The sequence below is a fragment of the Amblyraja radiata genome, chromosome 7 (assembly GCF_010909765.2).
Source record: "Amblyraja radiata isolate CabotCenter1 chromosome 7, sAmbRad1.1.pri, whole genome shotgun sequence".
Lineage (NCBI taxonomy): Eukaryota > Metazoa > Chordata > Chondrichthyes > Rajiformes > Rajidae > Amblyraja > Amblyraja radiata.
The window spans coordinates 37,497,491-37,513,538 of NC_045962.1; positions in this window are offsets into that span (position 1 = coordinate 37,497,491).

Genomic DNA, 16,048 nt, shown 5'->3' on the forward strand with positions numbered 1-16,048 from the left:
CCCTCATGTTACCCCTAAACTTCTGTCCCTTAATTCTGAAGTCATGTCCTCTTGTTTGAATCTTCCCTATTCTCAAAGGGAAAAGCTTGATCACATCAACTCTGTCTATCCCTCTCATCATTTTAAAGACCTCTATCAAGTCCCCCCTTAACCTTCTGCGCTCCAGAGAATAAAGACCTAACTTATTCAACCTATCTCTGTAACTTAGTTGTTGAAACCCAGGCAACATTCTAGACCCGACCCGACTCGCAGGGTAATTGACATTGCAGGGGAAGTTTTTGTGCGTGATATAGGGTTAGATTCATAATTCTGTTAGTTCATAATTCTGTTAATTCTTGTTAAAGAATAAAATGTTTATAAACACACATACGTGAATGCGATATAAATGTATGTAATCATATAACACACACAATTATATTTCTTCTGATTTTTATATCCAATTATGAACTTTATTTCAGACTAGACAAGGGACATTAAATAAGAAACATTGTAAACCTCCCCGCAACTTCACACACACTAGGCCTTATCCCACCCCTCAACTCTTCCCCCCCCCCCCCCCCCCCCGGCACTCCCTCGCCTGCCCCCACACTTAAATGTCTCCCCCCCCTCCTATGCCCCTCTCCCCGCTGCCCCGGGCCCCACACTCCCTCTCCCCGCTGCCCCGGGCCCCACACTCCCTCTCCCCGCTGCCCCAGGCCCCACACTCCCTCTTCCCGGGCTGCACACTCCCTCTCCCCGCTGCCCCGGGCCGCACACTCCCTCTCCCCGCTGCCCCGGGCTGCACACTACCCGCTGCGGAAACAAAGATCCGATCTTTGGCCGGAAGCAAGATGGCGGAGGCTGGTTGCTAAAATGGGTCCTATAATCACCCATGAATCTGCCCATGAGCGTACTACGCGTTTGCGTGAGAGTAACCCATCTTGCTCTTCTCTAAGATCTTTGCTCAGCACTGTTACCTATTTGGTTGGCCCAATCTATATGGAGATTAAAGTTACCCATGAAAACCGCTGTATCTTTGCTACACGTATCTATAATTTCCTGCTTGATGCTATCCCCAACCTCCCTACTGCTGTTTGGTGGTCTGTATACCACTCCAACAAGCTTGATCACCCGCTCACACTAGGACTATGTTATTCCACTTTCTAATCCCCTTCCTTCATATTAGGGTCATTTTAAGTTAACATACAAACTTGTGTGTTGGGATGTGGGAGGAAACTTCTGGAAATGCATCCAGCCTCAGGGAGAATTTGCAAACTCCACAAGGTCAGGATCGAACCTGGTTCTCTGGTGCTGTAAGGCAGCAACTCTATGAGTTGCACTGCTGTGCTGCCCACAGTGCAGAGGACAGTATTAGGCTACAGGGTGAGATGATGTCCTGGTGAAATAGACTGAGAAATGTAAGATGGACTTTAATCCAAATAAATGTGCGGGTGATGCATTTTGGGACTCACAATTATATATATACTATGAATCGTAAGGTCCTTGTTGAGGAACAGAGGAAAATTTGGTGTCCAAGAGCAAAGAGCCTTGTAGTTGGAAGATGAAAATTATAGATTACGTAGTTAAGGAGATATTTGGGAAGAATACATGACCACAAACCACTGAAGGAACTCAGCAGGCCTGTTCCTGTGCTATACTGTTTAGAGATAGAGTTTGGAAACAGGCTCTTCAGCCCACCGCAATGATGCTGTCCAGCGATCACCCGTACACAAGTTCTATCCTACGAACTATGGACAATTTAGAGAAGCCAATAAACCTACAAACCTGCATGTCTTTGGAATGTGAGAGGAAACTGGAACAAAGAAAACCCACGCGGTCACAGGGAGAACATACGCACTTCGTACAGACAGCACCCATAGTCAGGATTGAACCTGGGTCTCTGGCGCTGTAAGGCAGCAACTCTACCGCTGCTCTACCGTGCTGCCCTATTTTATGTACTCCTTGCAGTTCTGGTCACCACACTATAAAAAGGATCTTATAATGCTGGAGTGCATGCAGAGGCGGGTTCATCAAGAAGTTGCCTGTGCTGGAATGTTTCAGTGATGAGGAAAACCCAGGAGGCTTGGTCTGTTTCCCCTGGAGTGGAAGTTACAAGAAGGCATAATTGAGGTGTATAAAATTAGTATATAAAACCCAGTTACTGTAAATTTTGTCATTCATTCCTTTCCCCGGTTGATCCAGATCTTGTCATAACCTTAGATAACCTGCGCCAGTGTCTTCATTATACCACTATGTACTGATCCAAATCATTAACACATTTGACAATCGACAGGAGAACCAGCACTGATCCCTGTGGCAACCCAGCAGTCACAGGCCTCTAATTTAATAAGTAACCCTCCTCCACCACACTCCTACACAATGTCAATTTAGAATCCAGGTAACTAGCTCGCCCTAGATCCCATGCAATCTCACCTTCCAGGACAGCCTTGCTAAGGTCCACAATGACAATGACCATTGTTCTGCTCTCGTCAATCCTCTTGGTGCCTCTTTGAAAATCTCAATCCTGTGCTTTATGTTCTTTGCGCTTCATGAATTTCTGGTCACAGTCCTTTAAGGACTTGCAGTATTCTGAGGGATAAGCTATATATACATTTGGATAGACAGGGTTTGATTTCAAGAATCAGGAGTGGTTCCAGGCGATTGGAAATTTGCAAATATTACTCTGCTGTTCAAGAAGAGAGAGAAGCAGAAGAGTGGAAACTATAGGCCGGTAAGCCTGACTTCAGTGGTGGGTAAGATTCTAAAGTTCATGATAAAGGATGAGATATCTGAGTACATAAAAGCACAAGATAAAATAGGCCGAAGTCAGCATGGCTTTGTGAAAGGGAGATCTTGCCTGACGAACCTGTTGCAATTTTTTGAGGAAGTAAATAGCAGGACAGACGAAATAGACAGCGGATGTTGTTTACCTGGATTTTCAGAAAGCCTTGGATAAGGTGCCACACACGTGAGGCTGCTAAAGAAGATGAGAGCCCAAGGTATCAGAGGATATATACTAGCATGGATAGCAGGTTGGCTGAATGGCAGAGAGTAGCAATAAAGGTTTTTTTTCTGGCTGACTGCCAGTGACTAGTGGTGTGAAAAGATGGTCCCCGATCGAGGACGGGCCACGTGGGTGCCGGACGACAGATGCGCCGCTGGGAGTAAAGGAGGACCCGGAGTGGGGGGACAGCCGTGAGCAGGGGGGGGGGGGGGGGAGGGGGGGAGGGGGGAGTGGGGGCAGTGGGGGCGGAAGACAAATGAGGAGCCGGCTTGGGGGAACCGCTGAGAACTAAGGGGGACCACAAATGGTATGTGTTAAAGATGGTTTGGGTAAAATTGAATACTTGTAACATTATGTACGTAGCGTCTCTTTGCATACGTTGGGTATGCAAAACAAAGAATATCACTGTGACTTGTCGGATGTAGCAATAAAATGTATTTCTTTCTTTCATTCATTCATTCATTCATTCATTCATTCATTCATTCATTCATTCATTCATTCAGGTGTAACAGAACTATGGTTGGCAATGATGGTGCCATTCATTTTGATTTTTCAAACACTTTTATTAGATGCCCTTCTTAGTCTACTGTGGACAAGTTGCAGAATGCATTGTAAGCAGCGAACAGAAGCAAAGATTAGCTGTTCACAAAGGAGGAAGCAAGGGTCCACAAGGATGAAGGCTGGGGACATAACTGGTTACAATTTACACCAATCACTTAAACTCTGGACCAAAAACACAATTGCCCAAATGATACCAAATTCAGGGTTGGGGACTGCCAGCACTGAGGAAGTCTGCAACAAATTACAGAAGAAATATTAATATACAAGTAATGTGCAAGTGAAGTAAATATAAATGTGTATGTAGATAGATAGATAGATAGATAGATATGCCTTTATTGTCATTCAGACCGAAGTCTGAACGAAATTGCAGCAGTCATACATATAATACAATAAAAACAACAATAAACACATATTAACATCCACCACAGTGAGTCCACCCAGCATCTCCTCACTGTGATGGAGGCAAAAGTCTTAGGTCTGCAGTCTCTTCCCTCCTCTTTGAGAAGTAAAATTACTATTTTGAACATGCAATGGCAGGTGTAAAGGAACAAAGCAATCTTGAATTACAGATACACAAGCCTCTATAAATTGTGTCAGAGGTTTGCAAGGTATAGAAAAAAGACCAGGCACTGGGATTTATTTCTGGAGGAATTCAATTGAAAAGTAGGGAGGTTATGCTCGGCCTTGGTCAATCATATGTAACCCAATGCATAAAATTCTGAAGAAGGGTCTCATCCCGAAACGTTGCCTATTTCCTTCACTCCATAGATGCTGCCTCACCCGCTGAGTTTCTACAGCATTTTTGTCTACATACAATTCTGGTGGTCAACTTATACAAAAAGCAGAGAAACATGCCAGAGGGTATAGAGAAAAAGGGGGAAGATGGTATAAGATGGCAAGGGAACACTTCAGTAAAGAACAACCAGACTGAGAAAAGAGGACAGAGCATGATCAAAGAGAAACCTTCAAAATAATGAAGAAGGGTCCAAAAACACCGAGTTGTCCATTTCCCTTTATGGATCCCCACTGAGTTCCTCCAGCAGTTTGTAATTCTGAAGGAAAGTTTTGACAGAATGGAAACAGTGAGAATATCTCTGTCTGCGGGCAGTGAATAACCAGAGGCCATCAGTGCAAAATGGCTAAGAGTTTCAGAAGACATTTGATTTTAGTTGAGTTTAATTTATTGTCATGTGTACCCAGGTACAGGGAAAAGCTTTTGTTACGTGCTTTCTTTGCGCAATCTGTGGTAGACCTTGCTCTCGTTCGGAGGGGTTGAAATGGACTTTACAAAAGTATTTAAGGGAAAGTTAGACAGGCAGATGTGAGAGTAGGCAATCACTCTGACAGAATTAGCAGAATGCTCGCATTTATTTCTAGAGGACTAGAATTTTAAAAAAGGATGTTAGATCAGACCGCATTTGGAGTAATGTGAGCAATTTTGGGCCCAATATCTGAGGAAGGATGTGCTGGCTCTGGAGTGGGTGAAGAGGAGGTTTACGAAGGATAAGAAGGCTCTGCAGAGAGTGGTGCGTTCGGCCGATCGCACTATGGGAACTACACTCACCCCCCTGCAGGAACCATACATCAGAAGGTGCAACTCCAGAGCCAACAAGATCATGGGAGGCCCCTTCCACCCCAGCAACGGACTGTTCCAGCTGCTACGGTCAGGCAAACGCCTCCGTTGCCATGCTGTGAGAATGGATAAGATGAGAAGGCGTTTCTTCCCAGAGGCCATTAGGCCTGTAAACTCCTATCTCTCCAGGGACTAACTTTACTGAACCATTTTACTGTTGTGTGGTGTCTTTTTAAAATTGCTGTTTTTTTTTCTTTTTCTTCCCTCCCTCCCACAAATATGTAATATGTGAATATGTGATTCTGTTCCATTCTGTTTGTAGTTTGTTTGTTTGTTTGTTTTTTGCACAATTCGCAAGCATTGCCACTTTTCATTTCTCTGCACATCTCGTATGTGTATGTGACGAATAAATTTGACTTGACTTGACTTGACGAGAATGATCCCAGGAATGAGGAGGTTAACGTACGATGAGCGTTTGGCGGCACTGGGCCTGTACTCGCTGGAGTTTAAAAGGATGAGGGGACCTCATTAAAACTTACCGAATAGTGAAAGGCCTGGATAGAATGGATATGGAGAGGATGTTTCCACTAGTGGGAGAGTCTAGGAGCAGAGGTCATAGCCTCAGAATTAAAGGATGTTCCTTTAGGAAGGAGATGAGGAGGAATTTCTTTGAATCTCATAATTATAATTATAATCATAACCATACTTTATTAGCCAAGTATGTTCCCTTCTTTATCCTCCCGCGGTCGGGAGCCTCAAGCCCTCCGTTGACGGGACGTTCTTGGCTCCCGTAGCCGGCGGTCGGGCCCTCCGCGTCAGGGCGATCAAGCTCCTGCATCGGGAGGGAACTCAGCTTCGCCGCGCCGGGCAATCGAACCCATGGGTCGGGGCTGGTTGAACCTCTTACGACTTTGGAGCTTCCCGACATCAGTCTCTACCCGAGACTGCGAGCTCCTTGATGTTGAAATCCGCAGGCCGCGATCCGTTGGAGCGGCGATCCCAGGCAAGGGATCGCAGGCTCCGATGGCAAGTCCACGGCCCCGCGATGAGCCTCAAAGTCAGTCTCGAGCAAGGCCTCCAGCTCCATGATGTTAGGCCGCAGAGCGACCGGAGATACGATCCGGAAAACAATCGCATCTCCAGCAAAGTAAGAGATTGATAAAAGTTTCCCCCGACCCCCTCCCCCAACCCACACATTAAACAAACCAGAGAACATTAACACATACTTTTTAAAACACACTAAAAATAACAAAAAAGACAAAAAGACAGACAGACCGTTGGCGAGGCTGCCATCACTGACAGCGCCACCCGGTGGAATCTGTGGAATTCATTACCACAGAAGGCTGTGGAGGCCACGTCAATGGATATTAATTGCAGAGATGAATAGATTCTAGATTAATACAGGTGTCAGGGATTATGGGGAGAGGGCAGGAGGATGGGATTAAGAAGAAAAGATAGATCAGCCATGATTGAATGGTGGAGTAGACCTGATGGGTTGATGGCCTAATTCAGCTAATATCTCTTATGAACATGAATTAGAAGAGGAAGATAAGAGAAGCTTGAATGGAAACCCCAGCATGAATTGCCTGGACCCAAAAGTCAATTTCTATGTTTAAAAGAAAGTCTCATTGTACACCCTCAACTGGATGGCTTAAGTGCATTTGTGATGAGGTACATAAAATGAATGGATTATCTCCATTGGTACTGAGTAGACAATGTGTTAGTAGGCCAGCAAAATAAGCGCTGGTCATAACTTGTTAAGTTTCAATGTAGTTATAAAAAAAGAGTTAAGGAGACACTGGATAACAAATGGTTGATATGGGGGAATGCCAATTTCAATATCATCAGACAGGGTCTGGGAGCAACAATGAGCTAATAATTTCACTTCCGGTGGCGCCATGTTACACTGAACAGACGCAACACCTAGCTCCGCTCCCGAAAATCCCGACTTTTCACGTAAAAATCCGGTCTAGAGGACGGGACCGATTTAAAACACTTACCGGAGCTCCTTGACATCGCGCTGCTGACATCATCAGTAAGCACTGCGAATTTAACGGGGGTTTAAAGCCTTTTAAATGAAAAAAACGCTTCCTGGCCAGAGTCCTCCAAGATCTGTCATGAAACACCTTCTGAAAAACCAGCCAAAATCTGAAGAATCGACCTCCGAAGTGGCCTCTGAAATGACTACAAGATCTAAGACTGAAATGGCTACCAAGGATAAAGAACTGGAGGAAATAAAGAATTCGGTAAGAGAATTAAGAAATGAGATTGTTGCTGGGAATACAAATATGATGGAAAACATGATGCAAAGCATGAATGCTGGTAATCAGAAAGTTATTGATTCAATTGGCAATATAAATAAACGAATTGATGATGTGCAAGAAGAATGAACCGGGAGAATTAATAGGGTGGAAGAAGAGTCCAAGGAGAAGTTTGATGCTGTTCTCGGAACTGTTTCTTCATATCTGACTGCAATGAAAGACATGGAATTATCTGTTCTACAAATGTCCGAAGAAATGCAGAGAATGAAGAAAGAACAAGAACGGCTCGTGGGTCACCTGGCGAAAGTATCTGACAAATGCCTGGATTTGGAAGCACGTTCAAGACGCCAGAATTTAAGAATAGTTGGAGTGACAGAGGGATCGGAGGGGAAGGAGCCTCGCGAGTTCGCTGCCAACTTACTTAAACAAATACTTAATCTACCCACCGAACCGAAAATAGAAGTGGCACATCGAGTGCCGAGATTCAAATCAAGATCACAAACAAGAACAGCCCATCCACGACAGATCATTGTGAAATTTCGGGACATTTCAGCCCTGGAAGAGGTTATGAAAAAAATCAAATATGGAACGAATATGATGTTTGGGAATGATTCCATCAAGCTATTCAGAGACTATCCCTATGAAATAGTACAAAAGCGAAAACAGTTCAAAGTTCAAAATGTCAGATGCGGTGTCATGTGTCCAGCCAAGATGAGGATTACTTACAACGACAGGGAACAAGCGTTCACAGATCCTGAAGCATCCTACAAACATGCTCAAGAGATCTTAAAATAGCTAAATGGGTAAATAATACAGCTGGATGGTCAGGACAAAGCATTTTTTAAATTCAATAGACAACGGCCTAGGAGAAGCGAAGAAACAGAACTTTTTAAAAGACCAAGATGGCGAAGCCTCTCCACGTGCGGCTCCCTAGACACTATATCTTATTTGGAATGTTAATTTAGGGACACTCTTTGTTCAAACTCGAAGGAAAGACAGAATAATATGGAAGTGGCGAACAGGAGAGGCGAATGCTGAAATCATTACAAGGACTTATTGCCTTTTAAGATTTTAAAATACTAACATAAAACCTACAGAATTAATAGAATTAACAGTACTAACATAGTAATAGAAACTGATCCTAACCAGAACTGCACAAAGGGGTAGAATGTAATAATGTTTTATAGGGATGGACCACCCCCTCCACAGAGGGGGAAAGGGAACTAGAGATAAGGAAATAGACTAACAATAGATTTAAAAACTAACTCAGATAATATAATAAGTTTCAGTTCCATGTATATCTGGGGGGAGGGGAGGAGACTCAGGCACTTGGCACATACCCAAGAGCCTGATTCTGGTTAACCCCTTCCAAGCAACAGTTGATTATTACTGATTGACAAGCATATGCAAAAACTGTTAGCATAAATAAGTGTTAGATATATAAGTCTTAGATTAGTTGAACATATAATTAGATAAGTCTTAACTAAATATATATATATATATATATTGTAATTGGGAGATATATAATCGATTCTGAAAGGGCCCGAACTCCTATGGCAAGAATAATTAAGGGAGCGGAGCTAATTGTATACTATCAACAATGGAAGTCAATTCAACGTTAACTCCCACCAATGGGTGGTTAATTTGTTAGTGTCGATATTTTTAGACCCTGTAATTTCACTTTTTCAATTTTATTTAATCACATAATGTTACACTTAATTGTTTTTTTTTTAAAGGATATTCTCAAAAGGGATGTACCAACGGAATTTTGTAGCACAAATGTTCCCCCAATATCCAGAGACCTGAGGTACCATATGATTTAAGAGTATTAAAACCATTTAAAATGCAAGATGACAAACAAAAGAAATTTGGAGGAATCGCATTCTGCAGTTGGAACATAAGCTAATGAACCTATTAAAAGGGGTAAGATATTCGCACAATTGAAATCGTTCAATTCAGACATAATTTTCTTACAAGAAACTCATCTCAAATCCCAAGATCAGGCTAGACTGAGGGCAAATTGGATAGGCCAAATATATCATTCTTCATATACCTCGAAATCCAGAGGTACGGCAATTATCATTCGTAAAGGCATACCATTTAAATCAAAGAATATCATAATAGATAAGGAAGGGAGATATCTCATAGTTACCGGAGAGATCCACGCTACGCCAATCACCATGGTAAATATATATGCGCCCAATTTTGATAATCCCCATTTTTAAAATAAAATCTTGAATATAATTTCAGTTTAATTACCAAAATGTTATAATTAGGGGAGACTTTAATTGCGTTTTAGATCCGTACTTAGATAAATCTATACAAAAACAGAGAGGTAATACAAAATCCAAAACAAGTGAACTCTTAAATACATACATAAAAAATACAAATATAACAGATGTTTGGAGGATCGAGAATCCGGTTGGAAGGGAATACTCGTTTTATTCAATGGTACACAAAACATACTCACGTATAGCCTATTTCATAGTGGACACAAAATTAATGAACCCAAAATATCACAACAGCATTATCTCTGACCACCCCCCTCTAACTTTATTTTTAAAACTGGAAGGGATGTCTAATAATAAATCGTTTTGGAGGTTTAATCCTCAAATTTTAAACGACCCATAAGGGAGTATATATTTAAAACAACAAATGGACTTTTTTTTCGAGACTAATGACACACCAGATATTTCACCTACTTTACTATGGGAATCTTTCAAAGCATTTATTAGAGGAGTTATAATTTCATATCAAGCTTTTCAAAATAAAAAGAATAAGAACGAACAAAGACAGTTAGAAGAACAAATCAGACAATTGGATATAGATAACGCTAAAGACCCAACTATGGATAAGCATAATAAAATATCAATATTGAAATTTAAATTAAATTAAATACTATCAGCAAAAGTTATAAGACTATTGCAAATCACAAAACAGGAACATTTCAAATTTGGGGATAAACCGCACAAATTTTTGTCACGCCAATTGAAAAAACGGGAAAAAAAAAACACGATTCTAAAGATTAAATCAGATAGAGGAGAGTTGCTAACAATACCTAATGATATTAATAAAAGATTCGCTCAATTTTATCAGAATTTATATACATCTAAAACGTTAACAGACAATACTAAAGTTACAGAGTTCTTGGATAACTGTAAATTCCCTAAACTTGAGTTGAGGGAACAAGAGGAACTGGGAGTACAAATTTCAATCAAGGAAATAGAAGAAACAATAAACTCATTAAAGAATGGAAAAACACCAGGACCAGACGGATTCAGTAATGAATTTTATAAAAGTTTTTATGAGACAATTACACCACGTTTACATAAAATGTATACATACGCTTTTAAAGAACAAATTTTACCAGAAACACTAGCAGAATCAATGATTACACTAATACTTAAAAACGATAAAGATATAGAAGAACCCGGTTCATACAGAGCCATTGTACTGTTAAATACAGATCAAAAAATACTAGCAAAAACATTAGCTAGAAGACTAAGTAAACATGTCAGTAAATTAATAAATGCTGATCAAACGGGGTTCATACCCAAGAGACAATCATGTAATAATTTGAGACGTCTGTTCAATATAATGCACTCATATAAAACAGAAGAACAAGACTTATCAATTATCTCATTGGACGCAGAAAAAGCATTTGATCAAGTTGAATGGGACTACCTGGTTAAAGTATTGCAAAAATTTCAAATGGGAGAGAATTTCATCTCATGGATAAAACTATTATATAATAAGCCTACTGCTAGAATATTAACCAACAATATATTGTCTATGAAATTTCAATTATCAAGGGGCAATAGACAGCGATGCTCACTATCACCGCTGCTATTTACTCTTGTAATAGAACCTTTAGCTGAAAAAATCAGATCACATCCGAACATCCATGGTTATAATACAAAATATTCAAATAATAAAATATCTTTATACGCAGATGATGTACTATTGTACATCACAAAATCCCAAATTAGTATACCAAACATATTAAACCTAATAGAGGATTTTGGATCTTTTTCAGGATACAGAATAAATTGGAATAAAAGTGAAATTATGTCAATAAAACCCAGAGACTCAACACACCTTTTAAAATTCCCTTTAAAAATTGCTACAGAAAAATTTAAATATTTGGGAATTGAAATCACTAGAAAATATCAAGATATGTTTAATGCAAATTACAGCCCCATGCTTAAGAAATTAAACGCTCTAATTAAATTTTGGAAAACGCTTCCGATGTCTTTAATAGGTCGAATAAATGCTATAAAAATGATCTTTCTACCACAAATTCTATATCTATTTCAGTCAATTCCAATATACCTACCATAAAAGTTTTTTTTTTAAACTGGACTCAGACATCACAAATTTTATATGGGAATATAAATCCCATAGAATACAAAGAACACACTTGAGTAAACCTAAAGAATTTGGTGGATTAGTACTTCCTAATTTTTTGTATTATTACTGGGCAGTAAATATCAAAAATCTGATTCACCTGTTGGACAATTCTGCCCAGCAGGCGGATTGGATTGTAATGGAGAGAGAGGACTGCTCCCCTTTTAATATAGGAGCGATCCTCCTCTCACCAACGAACCTGAATAACATAAAATACAATAAAAATCCAATTATACACAGTACAATTAGAATTTGGAAACAAATAAAACTTATCCTAAAATTAAGAACTCTATCGCTTCTTTCTCCAATAGTTAATAACCCGTCGTTTATTATTTTATTATAGGTAAATCATTTACACAATGGGAAAGAATAGGAATTAAAACGTTTGGAGACTTGTACGAAACTGGAAAATTATTATCATTTCAACAACTACAACTAAAATACAATTTGAGAAATAATCATTATTTTAAATATTTTCAAATATGTGACTATTTGAAAAAAAATACACAAGATTGACATAACTTGTCCCCAGACTTACTGGACGAAGCAATGAATACAAAGGCCGAATCAGCCAATTTAATATCACACTTGTATAACTTCATTCTAAATATAGAAATACCATCATCCGATGGAATTAGAAGAGACTGGGAACAAGAACTAGCTATAAAAATTTCGAAAGAGAGGTGGGATAAACATTTGCTATATGTGCATAAATGCTCGATTAACGTAAGACACACTCTAATTCAATTTAAAATCTTACATAGACTATATTACTCAAAAACTAAATTAAGTAAACATTTTCCTAACGTCTCCCCTATTTGTGATAAATGTCTATCCCAAGAAGCTACTGTATAATGGCCGGTTCTCACGGTGCGACCTGACGCAAGATGTCACCAGAGTGAAGTGGTTGTGGTCCAGCACGAGTTCCGCACGATATAACGGGGGGTAGATAAAGAGTTCCCACGGTACTCGGCAATTCTGTAATTTGTGCGAGTGACTTGTCCGTCTCCCGATCTTTCCCGTTAATCATGAATGAACATCGTGGACTGTAGCGTAGTTAATCACGTGGCACAAATGATGTCACTTTTTTTCACACACTATATAAATATCCTCCGTTCGTAGAATTGGCTCATTTGCAGACATGCCTATACAAAGTTGGTTCGAGTACAGGCTGGTTGTTTTTTCATTGACGCGCTGTATGCATTAGCGCAACATGTGCATCGAAAACGCTTGCGTGAAGGCAGAAGGGTGAGATTAATTAAAAAGAGAATTAAGAGGAAGTCTCACTGGGTTAAGCCCATGTTTCAACGGAGACCTCAATTTGGACAATATGAGCAACTGCTTAATGTGCTGTGCAAAGAGGATAAAAGTGCATTCAAAATCTTTGTCAGAATTTCACCCGAGCTCTTTAATGAGTTAAAGAATAATTTGGGACCTCTGCTGAAGAAGACTGACACTGTAATGAGAAAGGCACTGGAACCAGGGTTGCGCATAGCAATCACCCTCCGCTACTTGGCCTCAGTCGATTCTTATAAAAGTCTATCTTACAACTTTCTTGTCGCCACCAACAGCATCTGTGGTATTGTCCGAGAAACCTGTGAGGCGATCATCCAATTTTATTCAGCTGAAGTGATGGAATGCCCCAGTACACCAGATGCGTGGAGAGTTGCACTGGGGTTTGAAAACAGGTGGAACTTTGCTCACACATGTGGGGCTTTGGATGGCAAGCATGTGGCAATTCGTAAACCACCCGGAGGTGGCTCAAATTATTTCAATTACAAGAAATTCCACTCAATTGTACTCATGGCGGTGGTTGATTATAACTACAACTTCCTGTATGTGGATGTGGGCACACCTGGAAGTGTTGGTGATGGCCGGATTTGGAAAGAAACCTGGCTTGGAAAGAAAATGGAAGGTGGAACAGCAGGCATGCCTGATCCAGAACCTCTGTCAGGAGAAGACAGCCCGGACATCCCATATGCGATGGTTGCTGATGAAGCCTTTGCACTACGGCCCTGGATTATGAAGCCATATCCACAGAGGAATCTAACTAGGGAACAGAGGATCTTCAATTACAGGCTGTCAAGGGCCAGGAGGGTAGTAGAAAATTATTTTGGCATTTTGGCAAACAGATTTAGATGCTTGCTCAAGACAATGGAGCAGAGGCCCAAGAATGTGGAGAGTATAGTATATGCAGCATGTGTTCTGCACAACCTGATCTGAATGAGAGGTGCAGCTGCTGGATCAGCAACATCCATCTAGGACGGTGACATAGTGGACAGTGACACAGGGGAAGTAACACTAGGTGCTTGGAGAAGTGGTGCGAACAAGTTGAAAATGGTCTCACTGCAGCGTTTGAAAGGTAACTCGGGCACATCCAGTGTGAAAGAGCAAAGAGACCATCTCTGCGCTTACTACAATTCACAATTGGGGAGTGTGCCGTGGCAGGACAGCTATATTGATGGGTAGCCGACCACAGGAACACTACTGCATGTTATAAGCTGACTTCCTAGTGTTGTCCTCTGAAAAGTGCTTCCTATAAGATGTTCGTCCGCAAAACCTGCCGTTTAGAACATTGCATTGTCCCTTTAAATGCCTGAGTTCACGCTTGTAGCGGAGGTTGATGGATATAATGTGTTTTAAATAATCTCGCGTGCCTCATTTGTTGTATTTCGTGTTTGCCAGGCCCTTTTACAGACAAATGTTTTGTGTGATGCATCTCCTCTCAATATGTGACAGAATTCGTCTTCTTATATTGTCAAATAGGAATAAAGACTTTGTATCACATTTACCGTGTTGATTGTCTTATTTCATTTTCTACCAAGAGGTGAAGAACACGTTTAAATAGCTGAACATTTCAGGAACCTGCACACTCAAAAATGTAAATGAGTGAAAATGTGATTATATCATCTCCATTAATGTATTTCGTGTTTCAGCATGAGAGGGATTATAACATTAGAGACATTCATCTTGTAGTGATGTATTAATGACGATTTGCAGACATCAAGCTGATAGTAAAAAATAAATTTATTTAGCAGTGAGGTAAACAAGCAATGACAATCAGTAAAGGATCACCCTCTCCCTGCTCCAAGGAGCCTACAGGCAGTGGTATCTCTGGCATCTCCTCTTGCCTCTCCACCTGTCTCTCTTGCTGAGTCTCCTCCTCATTTACCTGCATGGCTAAAAACTTTCTGACTTTCTTTGACCCCTTTCTTTGCGCTTTTCTGAGAGGCATCTCTGCAAGTCTTACTGTGAAAAAGATTCTCAAACAATGACAATTAGGTGGGACGTCCTCGATGGACACATGGTCCATTGGCGATATTGAGACCACCTTTTTTACTCACCTTATGTCCCCTCTGTCAAGCTTCCAGGTTTACCGTTCGCAGGAGTTCCCACGGTACCCGCAAGAGTCATTACGGATATCGCACGGATATCGCGCTGGCATCTGCGTTCATACAATGTTGCAACGCTCACCAAAAAGTGCACAAGTCACTCTTGGAGAAATTCAAAATTTTTTGGATTTTCTCCCGACCTTAGAAAGTTACACGACTACCTGCCGTTAGCGCCACGGAGGTCCTCGGTGGTCCACGAATGCCGTACTGTTATCGCAGGAGGTTCCCACAATGTTAAACTCTTGTTAAGTCTTGCGTCAGGTCGCACCGTGAGAAAGCCCTTTAAAAATCCAAAAATTTTGGACTGATATTTTTGAAATCTTCACAAAATTATTTAAAATAAAATTGATACCAGAAGCAGAATTGATTATTTTTGGAACAATGGAAGGCAGCCCTGAACTAACTGCGTTTCAAAAGAACCTATTTAATTTTGGTTTAATAATGGGAAAAAAACTTATACTTAAATTCTGGAAAAACGCCCCTATACCAACAAAAAATATGTGGATTTCAAATATGTTCGAGACGTTACATCTGGAAGATATGAGACTCCTTCTAGCAGGCAAATCAGACCACTTCCAAAAGACTTGGTCTGCATTTATCGACCTACTACAAGTATAAGGTGCAACAGAACTCTGAAAAGAAATGGTTTCAGGACCTGGTGAGGGGGGAGGAAAAATATGAAGTAGGTATATCCCTTCCAGCTCTGTTTTCTACTTTTAACATAGCTTTTGTTTCTTTTTCTCTTTATTCTTTTCTATGGCTTACTTCTTAACTTTTTTCTCTAACTTTTCGTGCCTATGGGTCTTTTTTTTAATCACTTTTTCACACACTCACGATTCTATCTCACTTTCATTACCTTTCTCTCTTTTTA